Genomic DNA, 18,356 nt, shown 5'->3' on the forward strand with positions numbered 1-18,356 from the left:
AAACTTTTCAATAACTCCAGTGAGGACTCTTGTTGAATGCTGTTGGAGCTTTGAATGTACTCACTCACCTCAATTGCTAGAACTGCCCCCCCTTCCTAAAGCTCCATTCTAACTCTGTCAGCACCCTTCTAATTAAGCTATTTTTGTTGAGCTAAATCCTAAAAGGCCAAGGGCTGCTTTTCCGTAATAGAATTATCCAGAACTGATGTTATCCAGAGCCTTGGTTCCGCCTTCAGTGCACAGGCCAGCACTGGTGTGCTAGAAGACGTATGCTGTTCTAGGTTATGTCCCCAACAAAATGGGAGGCAGATTGTCTGTCTGAATAATAATCTGTTTTCCGGTTTGCTTCCAGGACAGCACAGGTGCCTGTTGCCCCATTTGTGACGCTTGTGGCAAAGCCACAAGTGACCCCTGAATAGAGAATAAATACCTGGAAGAGGAAATTTTGCAACATAAAAACAATGGGACTGAACAGTGAATTATTATGCTGATGTTGTTGCTGTTTTTATTTCTTAGGTTAATTTTAATGATAAGAATGAGCTGATGTGAGTAGTTATTGCAGGAGTTTACCCATCAGGTGATCAGAAAATAACAGTATTGTACTTTAAATGCCTTATCAGATACAAGGCTGTATAGACAGGGTTGCTATACCAAGGTCCTGTTTACGCAGCAGAAGCTGTGCCCAGGCTAGCCTGCCTGAACTAGCTTAAATCTAGCTAGCGCCAGTAACAACAGCAGCGAAACCAGTGCAGCCTGGGCTTCAGTGCGAGTAGTACAAGCACAGCACTCACTGTGGGTACATAATTGGCTCCCTGTCCTTCTGCAAAGCTCTCACTGCACTGTCTTCACGTGCTGTTTCTACCTGTGTGAGGTAGATTCAGGTTAATGCGGGTAGACTAGCCCATGCACACACACATATCACTTTCATTTGGTTCTCTTCCCCTTCCACACACACACACACACACACACACACACACACCCCTGACATTCCATGATTGATACCTATGATTGACCGTACCAAATTTCCCATTGTTATAGCTTTTCTGGTAAAAATGTGATAGGTATGACATAATATTAAGATTTCCTCTAGAACGTGGATAGGTGCTTTTTACTAACATCCCTTCCCATGCATTTTACAGCAGCAACATACCTTGTGTTGCAGTATTTGGTGCATTGTGTATTTTTTTTAATTTCTTTTGGCTTCCATGTTAATAAATAATTTGATGCCCCTAAAATTAAACATTCATTATGTTCATGAAACATGGATATTTCTGAATGAATGTTATGGCATTTTATAAGAAGTTTACACAAGTATAATCACAATATAAAGGCTACACTGTTTCAAGCTTATCTTCATTTAATATGTCATTTACATTTTTTTATTTTGGAACACAGAAACCTTTTCAGCATGCTAACATTCCCAGTTTCAGTATTGTTTTCACATCACTAAAAGTACTGTTTTCTGGATTGTCTGGGAACTAATATTTCTGTTTGTTGAAAGTGGACATACAATACATCAAGTTTGTTATAATTTTTTTCTTTAAAAGAAAAAAAATGGTAGAAGGAAAACAGATGCTTGATTGAATACGGATCATATATTTTCCATATAATAGTGGTAATGTGGGACACTAGAAATGTCTTTCGTAGTTTACAAAGTCAATAAAGTTGAAGTACTGTAGATTATCAGATCAATTGTTTGAGTTCATCTGAGTGATTCTTTGTCCTATTTTTGATGGGGAAAGGACATCCCTATGAAAACAATTGTGCAGTTCAAGACCGCAAACATGGGTAATGTGCTTCTGAAGTGCCTTGTTTGGCAAGCTGTTCACAACCTGTACTGTAGAAGATGATCCAACATAACTGTAAGGAATCCAGCAGAAATGAACCAACAATTCCATGAAGCAGTTGAAACCTGAGAAAAAAGATTAGTTATTTGATGTTGCATGGTAAGGTAGCAACAAGAGCATTGTTTATACAGAAACGCAAACAGTGCTAACCTTATCTACGTGCAGATTATCCAGTTTGCTGTGAAAATAGAATAAAAAATCTCAGGGTGTTAGTTTATTTCTATAGTTTATGGGAAAGAATTAACAAATGTATTTTTTTTTTAGGGAAGAACGTCAATTCCTTATTAATGGACTTCCTTCCATAAAAAGATAAGATGTTTGTTTAGAAATCTTTATTTATGTGCAACTGTTACTAACAGGAAGATCCTGCAAAAGGAGAACATGTTTATTTCCAGTGAAGCTAGCAGATTATTAGAAAATGAGAATGGTAGTGTTCTGAACTTGAAAAGGATTTTTATCTTTAAACTGAATCCGTTTCCCTAAAAGCGGTATAGAAAAATGGTACTGGAGGCACAGCAAATAAACTTACCCTGACCCCCTTACCCACTATTTTTACCCACTATTAAGCTCTACGACATTTCATTTTTATAACAGTGTAGATAAATTAAGTGATGCATTTCTCATGTCTGTGCCTAGTGATTGCAATCTATAACAGCCATATGCAATGAGATTGAAATATACCTCATTAATTCTTTAGATTTTCTTCAATCATTTTTTCCAGATAGTCAGATAACTGCTTGCTATGTAATGTAATCATATCTTGACTGCTGTCTCCGTGGGTCTTACAATAATAGTTGACCTCTATGAGGGAAAGACCGCTGGAATGACCTGCCAAACATTTGCCTTCCAAGACTGGCTCACAGGTAGTATTTTCTCCTCATCCCGTTTTAAAAACCCCTACCAGAAAGTATTCATTTATATTCAGAGCACAATTAAGCAGTGTTCCAGACTGTGCAGAGCTTCCACTCAGTAATTTACAGCGGGGGTGGGGAGGGGAGGATAAAGCCCAAGAAGGGAATCCAGTTGTCTCTTCCCTCAGGACATTTTTTTGAAAGCATCTGCCATTTGATGCAATTTATTATAATGCAAAGTCCACAAAAACATATTCTTCATAAGTATCGTCGTGAGCCAGGGATAAAATAGCAGTCCCAGCAGGGAATATAGAGGGTAGGATAGGCTGCCTCAGAAGCAGGGGAATCTTCCCCATCTTCAGTTCTGATATTGAGTTCACAGACCATTGAGATTAGTTTGCCAATTCATGCAAAGACATTCTGTGAGGGCTCAGCAAAAGGTGAACCCCTTTTTCTAGCAGTCCTGTACACCCTCCAGAAACTTTAGTGATCCTGTTAATAGGGATGGTGGAAGCGTTCAATGGTGGAATTTTTGAAATTTCAGGAACAAATATTCAAGCCTTTTTGTTTTGACCAGCTCTACCAATTAGGAAATATTATTTTATTTGTTATTGACTCAGAGCCCAAAATGTTCTAAGTGCTGAGCTAAATGCAAAATGAAAAATATCCATGCCCCAGAGAGCTTATGGTAGAAGAGAAGTGGGGAAAACTGGACACACAGGGAAATCCAGAGGAGCCAGCTATGACTGGGGTTCCCTTATGCTAAGCACTCTGCAAATACAGTCCCCGCCCCAAAGACTGTGCAGTCTAAATAGACAAGAAAAACAAATTATGGGAGAAAGGCAGTACTATTACCCCACTGTATAGATGGTGAACTAAAGCACAGAGAGACTTGAGGGTATGTCTGTACTACAGCTGGGAGATGTAATTCCCAGCACGGGTAGATGTACAGGCACTAGCTTTGTTTGAGCTAATGCACTGCAGGGTAGCCGCCCATGCACAGTCCCACCCGACCCCCAGAAGTAAGTACTTGAGTGGTTAGCCTCAGCCTCTGGCCCAACCACGTTGTTATTTTAGGTGCTAGCTCAAGCAGAACTAGCATGTACCTGTACACACATTCTGGGAAGCCTGGGAAACAAGCAGGGAGAACTGGAGGTCCTGGCACAGTCAAGGAATTATGATGTGATTGGAATAACAGAGACTTGGTGGGATAACTCACATGACTGGAGTACTGTCATGGATGGATATAAACTGTTCAGGAAGGACAAGCAGGGCAGAAAAGGTGGGGGAGTTGCATTGTATGTAAGAGAGCAGTATGACTGCTCAGAGCTCCGGTATGAAACTGCAGAAAAACCTGAGGGTCTCTGGATTAAGGTTATAAGCATGAGCAACAAGGGTGATGTCGTGGTGGGAGTCTGCTATAGATCACCAGATCGGGGGATGAGGTGGACAAGGCTTTCTTCCGGCAACTAACGGAAGTTACTAGATCGTAGGCTCTGGTTCTTTTGGGAGACCTCAATCACCCTGATATCTGCTGGGAGAGCAATACAGCAGTGCACGGACAATCCAGGAAGTTTTTGGAAAGCGTAAGGGACAATTTCCTGGTGCAAGTGCTGGAGGAACCAACTAGGGGCAGAGCTCTTTTTGATCTGCTGCTCACAAACCAGGAAGAATGAGTAGGGGAAGCAAAAGTGGATGGGAACCTGGGAGACAGTGACCATGAGATGGTCGAGTTCAGGATCCTGACACAGGGAAGACAGGAGAGCAGCAGAATACAGACCCTGGACTTCAGAAAAGCAGACTTTGACAACCTCAGGGAACTGATGGGCAGGATCCCTTGGGAGAACAACATGAGGGGGAAAGGAGTCCAGGAGAGCTGGCTGTATTTTAAAGAATCTTATTGAGGTTACAGGCATAAACCATCCCGATGTGTAGAAAGAATAGTAAATATGGCAAGCGACCAGCTTGGCTTAACAGTGAAATCCTTGCTGATCTTAAACACAAAAAAGAAGCTTACAAGAAGTGGAAGATAGGACAAATGACCAGGGAGGAGTATAAAAATATTGCTCGGGCATGCAGGAGTGAAATCAGGAAGGCCAAATCACACCTGGAGTTGCAGCTAGCAAAAGATGTTAAGAGTAACAAGAAGGATTTATACAGGTATGTTAGCAACAAGAAGAAGGTCAATGAAAGTGTGGGCCCCTTACTGAATGGGGGAGGCAACCTAGTGACAGAGGATGTGGAAAAAGTTAATGTACTCAATGCTTTTTTTGCCTCTGTCTTCACTAACAAGGTCAGCTCCCAGACTACTGCACTGGGCAGCACAGCATGGGGAGGAGGTGACCAGCCCTCTGTGAAGAAAGAAGTGGTTCGGGACTATTTAGAAAAGCTGGACGAGCACAAGTCCATGGGGCCAGATGCGTTACATCCGAGAGTGCTAAAGGAATTGGTGGATGTGATTGCACAGCCATTGGCCGTTATCTTTGAAAACTCATGGCGATTGGGGGAGGTCCCGGACGACTGGAAAAAGGCTAATGTAGTGCCCATCTTTAAAAAAGGGAAGAAGGAGGATCCTGGGAACTACAGGCCAGTCAGCCTCACCTCAGTCCCTGGAAAAATCATGGAGCAGGTCCTCAAGTAATGAATTCTGAAGCACTTAGAGGAGAGGAAAGTGATCAGGAACAGTCAGCATGGATTCACCAAGGGCAAGTTATGCCTGACTAATCTAATTGCCTTCTATGATGAGATAACTGGCTCTGTGGATGAGGGGAAAGCAGAGGACATGTTGTTCCTTGACTTTAGCAAAGCTTTTGACACTGTCTCCCACAATATTCTTGCCAGTAAGTTAAAGTAGTATTGGCTGGATGAATGAACTATAAGGTGGATAGAAAGCTGGCTAGATTGTCAGGCTCAGTGGGTAGTGATCAGTGGCTCCATGTCTAGCTGGCAGCCCGTATCAAGTGGAGTGCCCCAAGGGTTGGTCCTCGGGCCGGTTTTGTTTAATATCTTCATTAATGATCTGGAGGATGGTGTGGAGAGCACCCTCAGCAAGTTTGCAGATGACACTAAACTGGGAGGAGAGGTAGATACGCTGGAGAGTAGGGATAGGATACAGAGGCTTAGAAAAATTAGAGGCTTGGGCCAAAAGAAATCTGATGAGGTTCAACAAGGACAAGTGCAGAGTCCTGCACTTAAGACGGAAGAATCCCATGCACTGCTACAGACTAGGGACCGAATGGCTAGGCAGCAGTTCTGCAGAAAAGGACCGAGGGGTTACAGTGGACGAGAAGCTGGATATGAGTCAACAGTGTGCCCTTGTTGCCAAGAAGGCCAATGGCATTTTGGGATGTATAAGTAGGGGCATTGCCAGCAGATCGAGGGACATGATCATTCCCCTCTATTCGACGTTGGTGAGTCCTCATCTGGAGTATTGTGTCCAGATTTGGGCCCCACGCTACAAGAAGGATGTGGAAAAATTGGAAAGAGTCCAGCGGAGGGCAACAAAAATGATTAGGGGACTGGAACACATGACTTATGAGGCAAGGCTGAGGGAGCTGGGATTGTTTAGCCTGCAGAAGAGAAGAATGAGGGGGGATTTGATAGCTGCTTTCAACTACCTGAAAGGGCATTCCAAAGAGGATGGATCTAGACTGTTCTCAGTGGTACCAGATGACAGAACAAGGAGTAATGGTCTCAAGTTGCAGTCGGGGAGGTTTAGGTTGGATATTAGGAAAAACTTTTTCACTAGGAGGGTGGTGAAATACTGGAATGCGTTACCTAGGGAGGTGGTGGAATCTCCTTCCTTAGAAGTTTTGAAGGTCAGGCTTGACAAAGCCCTGGCTGGGATGATTTAGTTGGGGATTGGTCCTGCTTTGAGCAGGGGGTTGGACTAGATGACCTCCTTTACTCCCTTTCAAGCTTGATATTCTATGATTCTATGATCTGCCCATGCTGGGGATTACACTTTCCAGCTGCTGTGTTAGATGTACCCTGAGTGACTTGCTGAGGAAGTCTGGCAGAACTGGGTATTTAACCCAGAGCTCCTGCCTCTCTGTCCAGAGTCTTAGTCACAAGATCTGTTTTTTAAAAAAAAAATTTGGTGCAGTTCATTTCATGTGGGCATTGCAGAAGAAATGAGTCTTTAGGAGGGACTTGAAGGCAGAGAGTATAGTGAACTGGCAAACTAAGGTAAGAGGAGCATTCTGTGTGTCAGGGGGTGGGAAAAATACAGAGGTGGAAGCAGGAAAAGACCGTAAACAAGGCACTGAGGGCTTTGGGTAAGAGCCTTTTTACAGTATGTAGATAGTTTATTCAACATGAAGTCTTAAGGTTTCAGGAAATAACAGCAAAAACAAAAAGGGACCCTTCAGCCACCTAATGTCAACCCCAAAAGCCACAAATGCAGTTTCTGTGGAATGTGCTATAGGCACCACATGCTGTTCTCTTGCTGTGGATGTTTAAAAACATGTTGTTGTTTTTTCCTTTTTTTTTTTTAAATCTGTTGTAGCTTGGTATCTGAGGTTTGTTGTTAGCTAGTTATGGCTCCCTTAAGGAGAGAGACAAATGAGGCAATATAACAGAGCAATTGGAAGTTCCAGTGTTCATTTCAGAGCATCTTTAATTTTATTCTAAATGAGGGTCAGCTCTTGCGTTGATGTATATTGGTATAGCACCGTTGACTCCATATTCCACAGTGTTCCCTTGATTTAAAGGGATTTTGCCATTTTTCCTATGTTCCCAGGAATGTTTTGAGATTGCTACTGTTAGAGGTGAATTGGTGCGAGTTTTGCCTTACTACTTCAGTTCCTTGCAGGCATCTCACTTAGGGCTTAATCGGGCAATACTGAAGTCAATGGGAGTTTTACTTCTGAATTATATGGGAGCAGGATCAGATCCTTAGGGGCAGAATATTAGGTCCCACTCCCTCAGACACTTAAGTGCATACTTAACATTACCTACATGAGTAGTCCTGTTGATTGCAGTGGAAGTAAAGTTGGATATTTGTAAGTGTTTGGAGGATCCAGGTCATAGAGAATCAATTTATTCACAGTATTGGTAGAAAGTTTTATTTTCCCCTGTTTTTATGCCCTAAAGGAAAGGTTAGTCCTGAGATTAGTGTTGTGTAAACAAATATAAATCAGACTGTGACAGGTTTCAGTTGGTCCTCCAAGCCCCTAGGGGCTGATGGAGAGCTATGGTCCCACTGGCAGGCCTTAGTCACACCTTTCAGGCGCTGGGGAATTAGCGGAGAAGGTGCGCTGGCCGGAGTCCGCAGCGCGCCCCTCAGGCGGGGGAGCACCGGCACGAGTCCGCGGCGCGCGATTCTGCTACCCAAGGCGGGTTGGCCGGGGTAGGGGAACTCGGGCCCACCCAACTCCTCTGCGTTCCAGCCCAGGGCCCTGACAGCGGCGGGAGGAGAGGGTCCCGCCGCTGGGTCAGCGGGGAACCATCTGCGCCCGCTGACCAAACACACCCACCCCCCGGTGCAGTTCTGCCCCTGGGCTACTTCCTACCTGGTCTCTCCAGCGGGTCTCTCCGGTCCCTCCAGCTCGTCCGGGTATTCCGCTGCTGGCAGCTCCAGCTCCCCCTCTGTGTCAGGCTCACGCTGGCCCGGGTTACAGCCTGGCCCCTCCAGGTCCTCCGGGTGCTCAGCGGCTGGCAGCCCTGGTTGCCACAGGCCTTCCTCCCGGTCAGGTTCCTCCTGGGCCAGGGCCTCCCCTGGGTCGGCAGCAGGGTTTGGAGGCAACAGCCAGCAGCCTGTATCTGTCGTCCCCCCTGGTGCTGCCCTCACTGGGCAAAGGGCCCCGCCCTTTGTACTTCCTGTCCCACCCCTCCCCTTCCGGGGATTGGCGTAAGCTTGGTCTGGCCCCGCCCACTCAGGCTGAGAGGGTGGCTCTTTACCCTCTGTTTCGGAGGGAAGCCATCCTGGCTCCCTACACAGACCTTTGTAAAAATCTTTTCACGAGGAAGTAAAGTGGCTGCATTTTTTTTTAAGTGCCAGTTTTCTCCTAGAGACCTAGATAAGTGTACCTCAATATTTACTGTCCACCTTTCAATAAATAGTGGGAAGTAGAAGTGCAAAAATACTGGAAATACTGAGGGAACACTATTTAGTTATCTAAGCCAATTGGCAAGTTCCTAACACTGACTTCTGTGATGTTTTTTTTAAAGCTTTTGGATGATGCTGTTGGAGACAGATGGCTTTTTAAGTATATGGTATTTCCAGCCCATTTTCTACTATCAGAAGTTCCACTCTTATCACTGTTGTGGGATACCAATGCTGCTGAGATAGCGAGTTGCATGGTTAAACAGTCAGTGCTTGGTGGCCTTATCATTCCATTCATGGGGTGCCCTAACTTGTAAAAAGCCAGTTGATCCACAACAGAAGCATCCATTTTCTGTTTTTAAAAAAATCAGTACAAATAAATACCAGTGCATGGGGCCAGATCTTTGGCCACCCTCTGGTGTCCAGCCTTGTGGGCATGACTAAAAACAGAGGTGATTGTCTGCTGCCAGAATGGTACCTTGGGGGCCAAAGAAGATGGGTCCAAGTTAGAGCTTCTCTGAGGATGCTTTACTGTACGTTAAAAATGGCCAGCCTTGGATTAGGGGACTTAAAGTCCCCTTTGTCTCTTCCGACTTGGGGCCCTGGTCTGATGGGAGATAGATGAGACCCGAGGGATAAGACCATGTTCTTTATTTTTATATGTACAATCCAGGGAAAGGGCTAAGATTCTCTGAGGACATCAGTGACTATTCTGCACACATATCTAGGACAGCTATGGCACAAAATGAAGTACCACCACAGCTGGCCCAAGGAATTTCCCAAGCCCTACACTTGTGGGGTCCAGTCCCTATTGGTACTCCTTCTAGGTATCCCCTTCCTGTACTGGAGACAGTAGGCCAAATTCATCCCATTCTATGACCCTGAAGAAGTCCAGCTGCTGGACTGGGTTCCAGGACCAGCACAGCGGCAGGGCCAGAGGAGGGCCCTGAGTTGGAAGGACACATCAACCACCTCAGCAGCGCCATACAGATTGCTAAGGAAACATAGCTCCAGGCTTTATTTCCTCTACTATAGATATCCACATCACAGGGGATCCCGACTGCAGCTGTGGCCAGAGGAGGCACTGGTAGCACAGCTCCACTGGAGCCAAGCTGCTGGGGGCAGAGCTGGGACCCTAGAGTCAGTCGATGCACAGGGCCTCTGGATGAGCCTCATCTTTTATGGGATCCTCTGAATTCTGAAAGTGCCAATGGTTGTGGGACCAGAACAATTTGGGGGAAGGGAAAAAGCAAATGTTTCCTCCCTCATTAGGCCACCTTAAACAAATATTACTGTGGTAGGGGATACTCTGGGCCAGTGAGTGTTTTTGCTTTTTGTATTCTGTCTTGTTGTTTAATAGTGCACTTAAATGGCTACAATTAGGACTTGGAAGTTACTGCCCTCTCAAGTGAATATGGGACAATTACCCTAGCGTTGGGTGCATGCTCAGCAAGCCAGCTGCATGCTATTCACACAACAAAGTCAATTTTGTCAACCACAGAACACATTAAGGTTCAAGTGTTTTGTTTTAAATATTTTAATGTTAAAAGAAGGAGAAGAAATGGGATGGGAGAGACGTGGGTGTGAATAAGGTATGCTAGCAGTGAGAGCTAGCATATGTAAGACAGAACCATTGGAAGTATTAATGTCTTATACATTGAACCAGATTTTCAGAAATGGACTCTAAATTTGCATTCCCCAGATAGACATACCATTAGAGCACCTTCTGCTATTCCCCACAGGTATTCTTAGAGCACCAGGTGCTATCTTGCTCCAGCCCCTGCTGAGGTTCTCAACTGTTTTTCAAAAGGTTCAGCAAAAGCCTTGCTTGCTGAGCAACAGCAGAGCATTGATCCTAGCTTCTCTTTGGAGATGGGGACTGGGTTGCAGGATTTGACCTCTTTCTCCACAATTTTCTTGGACTCCCAGAAGCCACTGCTTCAGGAAGATGTATGGGAAATACCCAGAGGGAGGTGCAGATGCAGTGTCATAGAACCGGACAAGTGTGGACACGGGGCAAAATTGCAACTGAATGGGAATGGCTAGTATAGATACATGGCACAGTTGGCATTTGTTATGCACCAGTGCTATCCCACCTGTTCAGTTAACATCTGTTCTGTTCACTAATGTAGACACTGCAAGAATGTAGGGTAAAATGCAGTCTGTTTTCTGCTGTATCCAACACACCGTGTCATAAGTTTCCCTTGGACAATCTTTAGAACCATATTTAGCAAGAGGGAATTTCCACTCTCTTTAGGATCAAGCTGATGGTCAATTTTACGTTTCCTCAAATGACAACAGTGATGATATTTGTTTAGTCTTTGTTTTGCTGTGCTATGGGAGTGAAGGGTTTATGTCGTGAGTGTTTTTTTCCCTTAATTTTCTACCTTATTCTGTATAATTTTCTGCTTTGGATCAAGGTCATGAATAGTTCAGTGTTGGAAACAGATTCCAGTTGTATCCCATGTTACCAAGGAGCCCTTAATTCAACAAAAGGGATGGGTGGATTCCAATCAATTATCTTCCTTTTGTAGGTTACACCTAAGTCAAAAACATCATCACAGTTATCAAAGTGCAGGCATATGTTTTTATCTCCCTTGAGGAAGGGAGGTTTCTTTTGACTCAAAGTTTTTGTGGGTCAGGTCTTCTCAACCTTTGTCTCATGACACATTTCCTTTCTTCTTTCAGCATGTTGTGATTGTTTTTTTTCTGTGGAGCATCCAGAAGACATTTCATTTTCTGAGTCAGGATGCAGTGAATCAGGTTCTGCAATAGGAAAAAACTGTTTTTCAGAATACGTCTTTCCCTGCATCTTCTAGATTAGTTTCCAGCTTTTATCCATTTCCCAGGGACAGAAAAACAAAACTGATTCCCAAAGAGAGAAGAGCACTTTTCGTAAATGTGACTTTCAAAGAAAGTTAAAAATCTGGTTCCTGTCTTTTCTTGTTTTCTTCTTCTCTATGGTGTATAAAGAAGTGGGTTTGTTTTCTTTTTAGAAGTTCTTTTGCCTTTATTCATTACTTTAGGAATATCAGGAATATCACCCTTTGGTGTTCCCTGATTTTACTGTAGGACTTGTTGGAGCTCTCAGAGAATCGATATTGCTAACTCACATTTTAAATATATTAACCAAAAGTACAGAGCTGTTGAAACTCTAACAAAGACACCCTTTCTCCAAAATGTTCATTAGCCATTGAAATTAAGTCATTAGCATCAAACAGAAAAAAACCCCATACTCTTGGAAAAATAAATAAATAAAAAGTGCCACTGTACTCTTATTGAAAGACTGAGGACTGGGTCTCAACCAAAACATGACACTTTTGACAACACTGTAACTTTGAGGAATGTATTCCAATACTTATTCTTTGAGTACCATCTAATCATCAACACTATTTGTAACACCTTGAATTTTCTTGGTAATCTCCCCAGTAGTCGTAGTTGTAACCCTGTTTTAAAATGGTTTTGGGTAATATGGATATGTTTTTAGGGTCTAAATGCTTATAAGGTCCATCCCTGGGGGCCAAAGACATATCACCTTTTAGAGCTCCTGGGAGGGCAGGAAGAACAAAGCCACTGAGCCACCCTGTTACAAGATACACCACTCTGTTCTCAATCTGCCTTCTGCCACTGGGCTCCTTGGCACTAGCCTCATGGGTATGTCTACACTGCAACTGGGAGAGTGTGCCTCCCAGCCCAGGTAGGCAGACATTCCAGCTTGGCTTGAGCTGGCACTAAGATTAGCAATGTGAATGTTGCGGCACCAGCAGGGACTCAGGCTAGACGCTTGCACTCAGGCCCACAAGATATTCCAGAATAGGCCCATAATGGAGATTCCCCACATTCAACCTGTCATTCCTAGTTAGACATTTGCGCTACTTTTTCTGCTTGTTTTGTCAGGGAGGGAGTTTGGTCTCTTGTCCCGAGTCCTTGTGGGGCGTGCAGCAAGATTGGGGATGGGGGAGGGCTGTTGCACTCCTCTACAAGTCTGAGTTGAGGCTCTTAGGAGCAAGTTAAGTGAAGCACACAGTGGTAGTAAGTTTCAAGCCCCCATTCTCCTGTCTGACTGCAAGTTAGAATAAAAATAGGTTGAATGCTGTTGGAGAATGCTACGGAGGCACTTATCTACACATTCCTCTCCTAGGATCTGAACCCACACCCACTGGCTCTGTCCAGTAGCACCATTCCCACTGACTTCACTGGAGTGACCCATTAGTTCTTTGTTTCACTAGGCAGGAGCAGCTTGGCAGCCATGCAGCAAGACTTTCATTAATACAATATCAGATACCTTTGCATTCCTAGTCCTGCTCATCAGGGATTTTTTTTGTTTTGCTTTTGTCCTCTGCTCATAAGTATAAAACTCCACACTTGCACACTGCGGGCTGAAGCTCTGTTACATGTAAATGGTCCTTTACGGAATAACTGCATCCCCAATGTGAATTTTTACACCAAACAATTTAAAGCAACTTTGATAGGTGTGCAGCTGTAAATCTCCTGGCATTAGAACTGCATTATTCAGGACACGATGAACTTGTACAGTGCAGATCTAATTGCTGGTGCTTAGAAAATAAGAGTGATGTTTCTAACCTGTCGGAATACACTGGGGCAAATTCATCCCTGGTAAAACTCCACTGGCTTCAATGGAGTTATACCAGAGATGAGTTTAGACTTAATTAAACCAGTTCTGTGAGAGTGTTGGACAGTGGTTTATTCTAGAAAATCTAAATGACCAGGTGAGAAATGATTTTGCAACAGAAAATTGTAATATAAACTCAAAATTGTAACTATCTAGGGTTTTTAAAATTTTGCTATTCATAATCGTATGCTATAAAAGCCAGTCTTAAACTTGTTTTCCTCATCAGTCATTAAACTGTGGGAAGAAATAAATCAACTGAATTTTGCAACAGTTACCAATCATAAATCTGCGTGTTTTATCTACCTAATGTTTCTGCTGGATTTGTACCGGACTATAATGACCTCATTACACAATCCATTATCAAAATGTACTAGAACTCATTTGTAGAAAACAATAGCATGAAGTAAAGGAGGACTGAGGTCCTTACAATGACGTCTTTTGGGCATTCTCCTAAGGTAATGGCTATGGAATTAGAACACAGAATAATTAATTTCTAATTTGAAACTTTTGTTCCTCTCTCCTTAAAGAGCTTTAAGTACACCATTCAGATAGCTGAATGAGAAGTATCCAAAGATACAAGCTTGTTCTATTCATGTCTGAGAAGATAATGTTCATGTGGTAAATATGAAGTCAACTGATAGCACTTAATATTTGCTACACACTCATAAAGCATAATTTAACTAGACAGCTATGCTGTGATTCTGCTAATGATGCAAGCACCAAATTAAAATAAAAGGGAGAAAAATGCCATGACAGATAAAGACATGTAATGCACTTCTGAGAGTGGTCGCATTTAGACTGGGAAGCATATGGAGGGCTGACGGGACTGTTAGCAGAGGGAGAGATTTGGCCCAATTTTGTAAAAAAAAAAAAAAAAATTATCCCTAAGTATAATGAATTCTGGGCCTTTACATACATATTCAATCATAAACTAAAATGTATAAGCTCTTTAAAATAAAAGTTATCAAAGGCTACTAGCATAATGATTTATATTAAATCTCTCTAGCGCTTGTGAATATATTTTCTTAACATCTTCTGAGAGTGCCAGTTATGTACTATTCAAGTGGAATATGTACTTATGACATAATTCTCTTCTCTGTAAATCTAAGGAGTTTCCATAGTGTGAATCCAAATTTCCACCCATCCTTTCCTGATCTCCTGCTGTTACAGAGTAATTTGCTAGCAGCGAGTGTCCAATTTATAAAAGCAAAATTGCAGAAAGTGTTCTAATAATATTTTCCATTTTATTCAAGCAGCTTCTTCCCTAGTAACTTTTGTATCCCCTTTTTTGGTCTCGTTTGTCCCATCGTTTTAAATAGATTAAAATGTCCAAGTATGAAGAGCCAATTAAAAAATCCCAACTTCCTCAGTCCCAAGGCAATTAAGGGTCATTGATTTGCTTCTGAAATTTGGCACGGATGAATTCGGATGTTATTGTGAGAGTTCAAGTGAAGATTTAGGGCTAGATTATGGCCCAAGCTGCATCGCTGCATAAAGGTGCAAAAGGGAGTAAAACTTCCTCTGTGCTGGCCCTGTGTGGATATGTCTTGCAACCCTGTCTCAGTCCAAACTCCCATTCAGTGTATTGGGAAATGAACACAGGTACTTACCTTTTGAACGCTCCCTTCCAAATGATTGGTTATGTCAACTGTGTTCCACTTCATAGCTTTAGATTTTAAAGAAGTAGTCAGACATTTATGATAAAAAACGAAAGGAAGAAAGTCCTTCCTTCCTGTGGTTTTTACAGCATTTCACTATACAAATGTTTACTTTTGAAATTAAGAGTTCAGTGCAATTGGCAAAATATGCCCAGGAAAAAAAAAACATTAATCTACCCAGGGGAGAAAAATGTGGGCAACGTCAGCTGAATTCAGTGGTGGCTTAGGTTCAACAGCGGGTGTAAATTAGGGCTTGATTGTGCAAAATGCTGTGTGCCCTGCCCTCATCTCACATAAAGTTGATGAGCATTGAAGGCCCTGCAGCTTTCCTATTGGCTTCTGCAAGCTGGGTTATGTAAGACTCATACCCTGTCAATCACATAGTTCCAGAACACCCATCCACTCACCCATTATACCTGCCCAGTCCTGGAATGTGGTAGGAGCTCTCAACTCCCACTGAAGTCAGTGGAAGTTGGGGGCTTTCAATATATCACAGAAGCACATGCAGTTTTAATTTACATAAAAAGACTATGGCCTAATTAATAGAGCACTGGATTGGGGCTCAGGATATCTGGGTTCCAGTGGCCTACAGAGTGACCTTGGGCAAGTCATTTCACTTCCCTGTGCCTCCGTTTTCACATTATGTAAAATGGGGATAATAATAGTGACCTCTTTTGTTCAGTGCTTTGAGATGCACTGATGAAAAGCGCTATTTAAGATGTAGTTACTGTTGTTTTATTATTTGGACGCCTCAAGTGGAGAATTCACCCCATGTCATCAAAAATCATGTGTGAATACAGGATTTGTTAAGGGTGAGGTTTGAAAGGAAGGACTCTGATTTGAAATAGGAGTTAATAAAACAGCACTTTTATTTATTTACTAGAAAACATACAGATTGGAAGCTTAGAATTCAAATTATTTGTACGAAGTCTCTTTGGGAATTACCCCACCCTCCTCCCATTGACAGCATTCCTAGTCTTTCACAATTGTGAAACTCTTCTGGCTGAGCGTTCACGGAGCAACTACCAACTGTTTCAAAACAAACTATGCTACCTGTCTTGGGAATAATACCATAATTTACCATCTGGTGATATCATGATAGAATCACTTGACCTCCACATGTGGTCTCCGTCAAGTACTTCCTTAAAAGCTGGCAAGACAGTCAGCACCCGAACATACTGTTCTGTGCAAGCCTGCAATTTGGCAAGGTTGCAACATTTAGTAAATAAAGTAAATTTCATCTGGCTTGCCTGTCACACAGACAAATGGCATATGCTGATGTCATGATCAGTTTAAACTCTCATTAGAAAGAAAATTTATCAAATTATTATTAATCTCTGTTGGGCAAAGTATTTGTGGACATTAGATAGACAACTATAAAATAAATAATTTTAAGCAGCAAAAGCTCTTAAGAAGTGGCAACCAGTCAATGGGGGGAAATGATTATGTCCTTGCTCTGTTTTATAAAATATAAGCTTATTTCTATAAGAGACCCCATTTTCTCTCTAATTTTCATCCTTCGCTCCACTGATGTAAATATTTTGATTTTTAAAAGGAAAGAAATATACCAAAGAGTGATTTTTCTGGACGACTAAACTAGATAGGGGTGTGCTTGTAATTTAGATAGTGGCTTTGCATACAGGTTATTTTTTAACCAAATAAGTAAGCAGGAAGAATATCCCAGAATGAATGCAGTCCAATAGTCAGAGTTCTCAAGCTGGTTAGAACTCTGAATTGTTTCTCGTTTAAATTAATCCACATTCTTCTCTTTAAAATAAAGTCCCCACTTCAGGCTCTTTGGGTGATTACTGCATTAGTCTTTCACCTCTGTGAAGATTTCTTCATTTAGGTTCCAGGAGAAAATAAGCTGGTCTCCTCCTAGTTGCAGTTCGCGCACACCATTCAAACACATTGCATCTTGACAAAGAAACACTGCAGAATTATGCCTAAGAGTACACTGTTGGAAGTCTAAGACATGTCCAAGGTCGGAATAGCAATAGTAGGATACACGAGCAAAGCAGTGTGGAAAAGTGTCATTTTAGAAAAGGCTACCCTTATACTACTGGTATGCACTGTACACTAGAGACTTATCGAACTATATTTTGTAATAAGTCACAACTTTCTGATGGGATTTCATTGTGGTGTGTTAACCCTTTCTTATTTTCCAAAGACTTTGTAAGGAGGGACTTGTTGCTTTCCTTCATTTTGTACTCGGGGAAGGAAACTATGTTATGGAAATAGCCAGGGAATAATGGAGGAGGTGGTTTAGCTTCATTGCAGGCTCGCTCTCAGTTCCAAGCCAGCTCCTTCATAAACATTCTGTGCAGCTGTAGCTCACCCCGGGCTGGGAAGGGAAGTTTCAGGGGTAGGGTGTGATGGAGCTGGTGTGGGGCCAGGCGTGTTCTCTTCTAAACCTGGCAGACTTCTGAGAAGAAATCCCATCTGGGTCTTAGTGATGTTCCAAGCAATAGTAACTCATTTTGTCTTCCCAGTGGGAGAGGAAGGGCTGACGCACAAGGGGGCTGAAGGAGGCATGGATAGCGTAGCGCCAGGGTGACCTCTACTGCCAAGGTCAGGAACTGAGGAGCACCAGGAAAGAGCTGCTCCCAGTACTACTGCCCCAAGCTTCACAGGATTGCAGTCTGGTGTCCCCCTAGAACCTAGGATTTACAGGCCATACTCCTTTTCTCCAGCACAAGTTTGAAAACATTCTCCCTCAGAGGACCAACAAGAGAGAAAACTATGAGATGAATCTCCTGGATTTTCCAAGTGGTTTTCCCCTCCTTCGGGTTCTTCTGTGGAAAAGTGGAGATAGTCCTTCCCAGGGAGAATGGAATCTGCCAAATTAACGTCTTTTCCCCAACAATCTCCTGTTCTTAAAAAAAAAAAAAAAAAAGTCATAATCCAAAATCTAACACTAAAAAGGAAATATAATCCTTATGCCCATATCTTCCACTCTGACCTTGCACATCTGACCTGTAGCACTATGTGCCTAGATCAAGCCAAAACAATTAGCCCTTACTCAATTTATTCACAATGTATTAGAAGAAAAAATAAGTCACAGTCCTTCACATTATGTACTTGTCTGATCACAGAATCAAAGTTTTTTAGTTTAAAAAAACATGTTTTTGTTTTCCAAAGTATTGTCCACACAAACTAATCAAATGACTGCAAATGTAAAATGCCCAACTGAAAAATTGTATACACTGTTTTGAGGGTTTTTTGTAATAATCAATCCCCTCCCCCATACCCAATCTAACATATTACAGGAAGAGTGCACCTTAGTAGCAAATCAAACTTTTTTTTGTTTGTTTTTTTTAA

At 42.6% G+C, this 18,356-nt stretch overlaps 1 protein-coding gene across 13 annotated transcripts in view; it reads left to right on the forward strand.

The window, feature by feature from the left end:
• The window catches only part of COBL (cordon-bleu WH2 repeat protein), a 233,747-nt gene that overhangs the window by 139,524 nt on the left and 75,867 nt on the right, over positions 1-18,356 (forward strand). Inside the window, exon 1 of one of the 13 annotated variants that reach the window (XM_078851668.1) lies at positions 2,592-2,710. The exons of 11 other annotated variants lie outside the window; for them this stretch is intronic. The gene's annotated coding sequence lies outside the window, so the exon portion shown is untranslated. Of the gene's footprint in view, positions 1-2,591; positions 2,711-6,799; positions 6,887-18,356 lie in introns of those variants that run through there. One more of the 13 variants, XM_078851666.1, reaches the window with a different exon arrangement.

The sequence above is a fragment of the Lepidochelys kempii genome, chromosome 2 (assembly GCF_965140285.1).
Source record: "Lepidochelys kempii isolate rLepKem1 chromosome 2, rLepKem1.hap1, whole genome shotgun sequence".
Taxonomy (NCBI): domain Eukaryota; kingdom Metazoa; phylum Chordata; order Testudines; family Cheloniidae; genus Lepidochelys; species Lepidochelys kempii.